At 39.5% G+C, this 9,262-nt stretch overlaps 1 protein-coding gene across 7 annotated transcripts in view; it reads left to right on the top strand.

Annotated features, from left to right (window-relative positions):
* Nucleotides 1-2,336: 2,336 nt before the first annotated feature.
* Nucleotides 2,337-9,262, top strand: part of Il12rb2 (interleukin 12 receptor subunit beta 2) — a 96,164-nt gene continuing 89,238 nt past the window's right edge. For 5 of the 7 annotated variants that reach the window (XM_031382096.1, XM_031382095.1, XM_031382098.1 and 2 more), the window contains exons 1-2: nt 2,337-2,481; nt 8,019-8,134. The gene's annotated coding sequence lies outside the window, so the exon portion shown is untranslated. Of the gene's footprint in view, nt 2,482-8,018; nt 8,135-9,262 lie in introns of those variants that run through there. The other 2 variants (XM_031382097.1, XM_031382100.1) reach the window with 2 other exon arrangements.

Below are 9,262 nucleotides of genomic sequence, written 5' to 3'. Positions count from 1 at the left end.
AGACCTGCTCAGTTACTCTTGAACACAAGACACTGAGTGTCAACAATGAAGCAAGACAGACATTTGAAGGAATATAAACAGGCCAGAAATGGAAACTTAGCTGTTTCCTAGACAAGCCTCTGCCAGTGTCACTGTGGTTATGCACTTAGCTGAGTTTCTCATTTGCAGAGGGCCATATCTCAGGCATAGGCTGACATTTTGGTTGACATGTTGGGCTCCTGTTGCCTTACATGAACCGCCTCCACTGCCTTAGTCTTGCTCTTTAGAAAGTACACAAGCAAGCCTCTCTTTTCTCTCTAACTAAACAAACAGCCACCTTCAGAGAGGAGGAGGAGGAGAATGGAGGGAGAAGCACAGAAGTTCTGCACTGGTGAAACAGTCACAGACTTGCTAAGAATAGAGTAGTTCTTCAACAACTTTTTAACTGTTGAACGCTTTGAAAATTCCAAATACTTAGAAATTGTTTAATTCCAAAGAGAATGAGCTCTTTTGGAAAAGGGCTAATTCAACTCGATATAATTTTAGTGAGCTTCCCACCCTGTACCCTCCAGTATGACAGGGCTAGAGGCAGGAGAACAGACATGGCACATGGGGTCCCTGTGCTCTAGGGACTGAAAACCTAGGAAGTGAGTAGCATGAGAGAATCACTCTTATGCGTAGCTATTGGCACAAGTTCTTAGTTGATCTGAATCCTAAATTAATTGACAGACATAGACTGAAAACATTCTTCTATGTTATGATAGAAAGACCATCTTATTGATTTGCCTCTAGAGAAAGAGAAAAACCAAAGAAGGCTGTATTCTCATGCAGTTATTTTGAATAGAGTAATTTAAAATAACTACTCTTGAGTGTGGCAATTTTAATGTAAAAAGATGTGATTTTTGATACCTTTATAAATGAACTCACGTTAGCTTTGATAAAGTGACATATCTAAGCAAAAAAAAAGGCTGTATTCTCAATAGTTGACGTTCTTGCTTCACAGTCAAATATAAACTTTCCTCTTAAACTTTCACGTCTTACTCTGGGGTAAATAAAATGTCTCAGGAATATTTAAAGCAATTAGCATCTGATAGTGATGTAAGGTACTCTAGATGGAGCTTGGTAACCAGTGGTCTTTTAGCATTTTAGACTGTATACACCTTCAGAAAATAAAAAGGGATTTTTAAAACCAGTTCTAATATATGTTCAGCTCCTTTTTATTATATATGCATGTATGAGTTAATAAGCTAAATAAAACTATTGAAAAATAACCTAACCCATAAAGAACACAAGGTTGTCATTCATTATTGGTCTCTATAATTTTAATATCATGTCATCTCTGATATTACCAGCTGTCCTTTCAACTAACCATGAGCTACTATGTCTTTACTTACTCATTATTTATTTAGCTTATTCTCATTTGGTGTATATATTACTTAGCTAGCACCATTAAACCAATAAGTTTGAGCTTTTAAATATTTTACAGAAAAAAATTTAAGTAGCATTTATGGACAATCTTATATTACCAAAATTTTGAAATAATTGTTACTCTAAAAACAATTAGTGACTTAATCCTCATTCCATAGCTCAAGTGGACCTGGAGTTTACTGAAGCCCTCCTGCTTAGGATTACAAGTGAGAGCCACTACTCCTGGTTTACACTATTTACTTTTGACTGAGACAATTCCGCTAACTTTGCTATACCAAAGATCTCCACAGCTCTGAACCATCTTGTTACAAAGAAGTGTTGATCTGAAATTTTAAAGCTGTTTGTAGTCCTTGCACAATAACTTATTAGAGTATGTAAATTACATGTGACACAATCTATTTGCAACTTGTGTATTCTACATGTGCAGTTTTTCCAATCTTAACGCCTGGCAAATTAGGAGGCAGAAAAGCTGGGGTCTAAGTCAGGCTGGTGACATGGGCGGGGCGGGGGGGGGTCGTTGCAGGGGAGAACCGAACAGCAGCAACGCATGTGCTTATATGTTCATCTGCCAACAATGAGGGAAATAAAAAGGCTAGTTAAGCATGATGGACTGTCAATGTGAACACAGATAAGAAATAGTTTCTCAAGTGTGTTTTGCTTAAAGTCCACTTTCTGTTTATATGTCCTTAAAGGCGCCTTTAAATAAATGAGGTGCTAGTTAACGAGTTGGTAAATGAACGGTTCGCGCGCGTCAGCCTTGTCATTTTGTAGCACATGCCTCCTACACTGGGCAAGTTCCCTTTTTTCTCAGAACCGCACGCTGGGTGCTGGCGGCTGGGGTCACACGCCTTGGTTCCTTTCTCACTTAGTTTTAAACCCTCCCTCTGCGGCTCGCGGCGGGCGTGGTGAGAGCGCAGAAGGGACTTCCCCGAGGGCCAGGCACCCCTGCCTGGACACTTCTCTTGGCCACTGCACCGGAGGACCAAGCTGCCGCGTGGATTCCAACCATGGCGCCGCGCTAAGCTAGCAGGTGCCGGGATCCCTCTCCGCGTCCTGTGCTCGGGAAAAGCTCTGGTGAGTGGAGGCACCGGGCGGGCGAGCGCGGAGGAACCCGGTAAGGCGACCTCGCAGCTCGGAGGTCCAGTGACCTACTTCCCTTCACCCGTGGGCACTGACTAGTCCTCAGATTGAGCCTCACAGGCTTCCCTGGGATGAGGATAGTGGTTGGTGCCCTTGACCAAGATATAGAAGGGTGGGGAGCCACACCTCAGGGCCAACTGTGCCTATGCCCACACTCAGGAGCCTGAGGCAGGGGATCACTTCTTAGTTACAGAACGAGGAGCGGTTTTAAAAGTAGAGGTGAGAGGGAGGAGAACGGGAAAGAGAGATTGGATTCCCATTCTCCGTAAGTGAATCAGGCGCGGGGGATGCCCGAAAAGGGGCGCTACATCCATTCAGCGCCCCTTTTCGGGCGCATCCCCCAGGCCTGATTCAATGAATCCTCAGCTATCCCTTTGTTAGGCACAGCAGTAAACTCTGATTCAAGCCTCATAGCTCTTGAATGTCTCCTTGGTTAGTTAGATAGGATGGCAAACTCTGAACCTCAGTCACTTTAGGGGAGAAGAATCCTCTTAGAACCGTAACTATTGCAAATAATTTCTCAGTATTGGACTCGCTTTCTTGCTGTTGCACCTGGCTTGTTCTCTAGCAAATTTTTGCCGTCGCTGCTTTCAGTATGTAACCACCAAATCTCAGAGGAGATCTGGTTTCCTTTGCTGTTGGAAGTTTCTAGTACTCTGCACACGGCAAGAGCATTTGTTGTTGTTTTTAAGATAGAAATAAGAATTGAACATCCGTTTCTCTCACTACTCTTGGCGGGCACTATAGCCAACAGAAAGCCCACTTCATTCCTTTAAAGTTAAAATTAGAGATACTTATACCAAAGCATATCATAGTATATCAAAGGTGTAACAATGTACCTTGTTTCAATCAAATTAATCTTTCAGTGGAACTAGATGAACGCTTAAAGGGAGAGATCAAGCTCCAGGCTACCTACCTACGTTTTAACAATGACTTTGAAAAGATGCAGTAGTGTTCTTTTCCTTTTCTGCCCTGGAACGGGAACAGGAGCATTATCTACTGAGCATTATTCTGGGTACAATGCTTAAGCGCATCTCATTTTAACCCCACAATAGTCTTGTGGCACAGGGACCATTTTATTTTTCATTCTGTGGATAAGCCACACAGCGAGAATTGTCAGCTGATACCGAAGTGTCTTTTCCAGATCTTCTGCAAAGCTCTTGACTAACCTAGTTGCTCAGGGGGCATCTTTCAAAGCTCGGGTTTGAATGATAAGAGCTTACACCATCCAATTCAACTGCAAGTTAGCTACTTTATGGCACTGACACGGGAACACTGGGGCTCATTGAAAATTAATGAGATGTATAGACTAGTCCCCATAGAATTGTAACATAAGAACTGCCGTTAGGCTAGCAGGCATCAAGAGTGATGGAGGGATGAGAGGAAAGCGCGTAACTCTAGTCTGACTCTAAGTCTGCTCCTAAGTTCCCTGTGTCACCTTATCATAGCAAAAGTCACCTCAGTGCAGAAATGCTCATAGTTCCTTTGTGTAGTAGAGCAACTAAGATTAATAACTAAGTTATATGCTCTGTGTTATGAACACTTGTTAGCAAAGGCCAGAAAAGATGGTCAAGTTCAGATTAATCAGTTTGTTTTGTTATTACAACATCAAGAAAAGGAGTTCATTAAGTAAATGCCAGGTAAAGATGTTGACATGTGGGTTATTAGATCAGAAACTTCAACGGAATTCTCTATTTATATGAGAAACCTGGTGGGATGCCTATTGGTCTTAAGATCCTCTCACTTTAGGAAAAGGCAGAGGGTGATGTCAGAAGATGAAGCAGTGCTCAAGAGACAGAAATAAACCAATGCCTACATGTTCCCCCTGACTCCGCCTCAACCACACAGAAGGATTTAGCACTGAGGTATCAAAAAAAAAAAAAAAAGAGCTCTGTGGAATAAATTAAGGGAGAAAAATCTTGCAGGTGATTTAACATTCTTTTTTAAAATGATTTATTTTTATTATTTTTAATTCTGGGAGGGTGAGGGGTGGGTATATGCACATGAGTGCAGAAGCCCTGGAACTAGAATTTGAAGCTGTTGTGAACTGCCTGACATGGGTGCTGGGAACTGACCTCAGGGTCTCTACAAGAACAGTTCCCATCCCTAACCACTAAGCCTTATGATTTAATTTTTTCAGTAAATGTTGGTTGCCTTTGGTTTTATTTTCAGTCATCTTCCTTTGTTCTTTGTTTTGTATTCTTTGAGTTTTGGGTTTTGTTTTTTGTTTTGTTTTTTGTTTTTTTTTAAATTTCTGTGTTGTTTGATTTGCTTCTTGCTGTGTTTTCCACACTGGCCTTGAACTCGTGTGCTGAAGTGATCTGCCAGGTTCAGCTTGCTGAAGCTACAAGTCTGTTCCACCTTACCTAGTTTGTGCATTTACAATATTTTATTATTATAAGTAGTAGTAGTATATGCTTTTGTGTACCCATGTACATACCTGCTACAGTTAGCATGTGGAAGTCGGGGGGAACAGGTAGGTGTTGGTCGTTTCCTTCCTTTTAGGATCCAAGAATCAAAGTGAAGTTCTCAGGCTGGTACAACAAGCACTTTTAATCTCTGAACCACTTGCTAGCTCTCCTGGTTGTTTGTTTGTTTTCTTATGCCACCCTGACTCAGTGATGATAGAATCCCAGTGTGATTTTTATTTGTCTTTTGTTGCTGTTGTTGGACACTTGTACATGCTTGGTAGCTATGTTCACTTCATCTTTTAGAACTGTCTATTCTTTTCATTAGCCCATTTACTGACTGGGTTGTTTGATTTCTCATTGGTTATGTGTTTTGTTTTGTTTAATCTTCTATATTCTACATACTAATTCTTTGCTTGGTACTTAATTGACAAAGATTACTGTAGACTGCCTCTTCACTTGATTTTTTTTTTTCTGTGTGGAAGCTTTTACATTTCATTAGGTTCAGTTTATGAATAGTGTTATTTCTTGCATGACTAGACTCCAGTTGAGGAAGTCCCTGTCTATGCCTATGTCTTAAAGGATGAGTCCTACTTTTTCCATAACAGTTTGAGGATTTCTGGTCTTTCATTCAGGCCTTGGCTTTGTTTGGAGGTGAGTTTTATACAAGTTCTAGTTTCATTCTTCAATGTATGGATATCTAGGTTCTGCAGAACTTTTGGATGAAGAGCCTGTCTTTTCCACATTATACATTTTTAGCATCTTTGTTTTTTTTTTTTTAAATGGGGGTAGCTGTAGCTGTGTGAGTTAGAATCTGTGTCTTTAGTTCCATAGATCATGACTGTTTGTGTGAGTACAGCTGTTTTAGTTACCATGGCCCTGTAGCATAACTTGAAATCAGGAATGTGATACATCTAGCATTATTCTTTTGCTCAGGATTTCTTTGGCTATCTGGGATCTTCTGTGTTTGCCAACCAATTTTAATTTTTTTTTCTCTTCTAAGAAGAATGTCACTGATTGGTAGATTCATTGAATCTAGAGCTTGTTTTTGGAAGTGCCACCATCTTCACAATATTAATATCTTCACAATATTAATATCTTCACAACATGGCATATCTTCTTCTAGTGTTTCTTGAGGTGTTGGGGTTTTTTTTTTCCATTTTCATTGAAGAGATCTTTCACTTCTTTTCTTGGTTTTATTCTAATTTGTCTGTTTGTTTTAGCATGTATTTGTGTGTGTGCTCAAGTGTGTTTGTGTGTGTGTGTGTGTGTGTGTGTGTGTGTGTTGAACTATTTCTCCAATTTCTTTGTCTGCATGTTTGCCATTGATATATAGGAACGCTGCTGTTTTGTATGTTAATTTTGTATCCTGCAATGTTACTTAAAGTGTTTATAAGTTCTGAGTTTTCTGATGGAGTCTTTAGGCTTGCTTACTTGCTTGCTTGCTTGCTTGCTTGCTTGCTTGCTTGCTTGCTTGCTTGAGACGAGGCCTCACTATGCAGTACTGACTGCGCTACAACTGCCATGTAGAGACCAACATGGCCTCTAATTCACACATATTGGCCTGCCTCTGCCTCCCCAGTGCCACAACCATCACATCCAACTAACTTCTTGTACATATAGAAAGATGTCTTCTACAAACAAGTGCACTGTGACTCCTTGCCTTCTTATTTGTTTCCCTGTTATCTCCTTCTCATGTCTCATTGCACTAGCTAAGACTTTAAATACCATATTGAGTAAGAGTGGAAAGACAAAATGCATGATAGTTGTCTTGTTCCTATTCTTAGAGGACATGCTTTGAGGTTTTCTCATTTTAGCCTAATGTAGGCAATAGTTTTGTCATATGGCCTTTATTGTGTTGAAATATATTCTTTCCATTCCTAATCTCTTCAAGGCTTTTATCATGAAGGGATGTTGGATTTTGTCAAATGCCTTTTTCTTTATCTGTTGAAATGATCAAGTAATTTCTGTCCTTGATTCCATTAATATGCCAAATTACATTTATTCACTTATGTGTGGTAAGTCATCTATGTATCTAGCAAGTTTTTGTTTGTTTGTTTGCTTGCTTGTTTTTTCTTTTGGGGGCTAAATGATAAAGAGATCCTAAAAGGGATGAAAATAAGCAAACAAACCAAAACAAGTATAAAGGAGTTTCCTAAACTCAAGCAAGACAGGAAAGTTCCTATCCTTGGGTAAAAGCTAAGGGACACCACAGAACCACAAACACAGTGAAGTGAGCAGGAATCCAATGCTGACTCAGCTACTTCAACTTCTGGGTAGAAAGAGAAATCCTGAGGAAGGGTTGACAGCTACAAGATGTTTTTAGAAACTGCCTACTAACTTCTAAAGAAAGTGGGAAAGGCTAGCTCTCTCAATTTTACTTAACTAAAAAGCCTAACTAAAGCTTGTAAAGCCATATCAAAAATTCTCAGAGAATCTAAAAGAATAGATATTGGGATATCACAGTCAACTATCATGCATTTGTAGCAGATCACCCTCTCAAACAGTGCAGGCCTACACACCCTTCACAAAAGACTCAAAGAGTGTATCAAACAGTAACTACTGTAGGAGAAATAAGGCCAGATCAGCTCTTTAAAGCAATATTTCTGTGCCAGCCAAGAACACAACAAAGATGATTCCCCCAGGTGTCCAGCTTTTTCCTGGTAAGAGGCAGGAACCACATACAAATTGCAAACTTGGATGTGGCTGCACAGGTTGGGACCAGTTTCCAGCAGGAAATGATCACCAAGCTATTGCTGTTATAGCAGAGGTAAAGCAAGATGTTAAAGCAAACCCCCACTGCTTGTAAGTAAGATTTTTAGACTCCAGCAGAGGTAATGGCAATTTCTAGTACATATAATAGAAAGATTCCTGCCACTATCACACTCCTGTAAAAATGACACCATCTCTATCTTCTACTCTAAGGACAGAGATTTTTTTTTTTTCAGCAACAACCAGAGAAAACTTTGCAGTATTAAAATCTGAACCTCTGCATCTGCAAGTGTTTAAAAATGAGTATCAGATACCTTTAGAAAGCCCAAAGCTTTTGGATTGTATTTTCAGGAAGCTAGAGGTGGACTGAAAAGAAAGGCGCAACCAGAGAGGGGTTGAAGGCAGATCACTCGCAGCATGGTGCACCTGGGAAATACAGTCACATCTGGGATTTCTTCTTCCGTCCTGTGAGTTGATCATTTTTATTATTTTATTATTTCTTTTGTGTATGGATGTTTTACCTGCATGTATGTCTATGCATCATTCCCATGCTTTGTGCCTGTGAAGGCCAAAAGAGGATGTCAGATCCCCTGGAACTAGAACCAATATGTGGATGCTGGGAATCAAACCTGAGTCCCCTAGAAAAGCATCCAGTACTCTTAACTGCTGAATCATTTCTCCAGCCCCAGTTTGATAATTTCAATGTTGGCAAAAAAAAAAAAAATTAATCTGGAAACATCTTGAAGCTGAACACCAGCTCTACAAAAATTTTATTAACCTTTATAATGGAAAAAGTTTTGACATGATTTTCCTTCCTATCCCCCTCCTTTTATAAGCATATCTTTCTAATTATTTGGATATTAAAATGTACTGACTAGTTAGCATGCTAAGATTTCTCATTGTCTTCCCTTCTTTTTTCTTAAGCTATTTAAATATTAGTATTGTAAAAGTTCTATTATTTTCATTATTAAAAATCTTAAGAGTATGATGTAGTGGTTCAGGCTTTTACTCTTAGCACTTGGAAGTGGGAGGTAAGATGAAAAAAAGTTCAAAATTGGGACTGATGAGATGGCTCAGTGTATTAAGGAACTTGCCAACAAGCTTGACAACCTGAGTTCAATCCATAAGATCCCAAAAGTGAGAGAGGAGAACCGACTTCCACACAGGATTCTCTGACTTCCATACACTTGTCATGGCACAGGCACACATGAACATAAATAAATAGATGATAATGATGACAATGACAATGATAGATAGATAGATAGATAGATAGATAGATAGATAGATAGATAGATAGATAGATAAAAATTTAAAGAATAAACAAAGAGCTAAAGATCATCCTCAACACATAGTAAGATATAGATATATAGATAGATACAGATATAATAGGTATCTATACCTACTATATAGACACAGATGCAAATACAGATACAGATATAGATAGATATAGATACAGATAGATATATCTTGTGTTACATAAGACCATGTCTCAAATTTTTTAAAAGCAAATTACACAAGAATGTTTGTATTCTTGCCGGGCAGTGGTGGCACATGCCTTTAATCCCAGCACTTGGGAGGCAGAGGCAGGTGGATTT

Source organism: Mastomys coucha, unplaced genomic scaffold (assembly GCF_008632895.1).
Source record: "Mastomys coucha isolate ucsf_1 unplaced genomic scaffold, UCSF_Mcou_1 pScaffold20, whole genome shotgun sequence".
Lineage (NCBI taxonomy): Eukaryota > Metazoa > Chordata > Mammalia > Rodentia > Muridae > Mastomys > Mastomys coucha.
The sequence above is the reverse complement of the archived record's forward strand: the minus strand, read 5'-3'. Positions and strand labels throughout refer to the sequence as shown.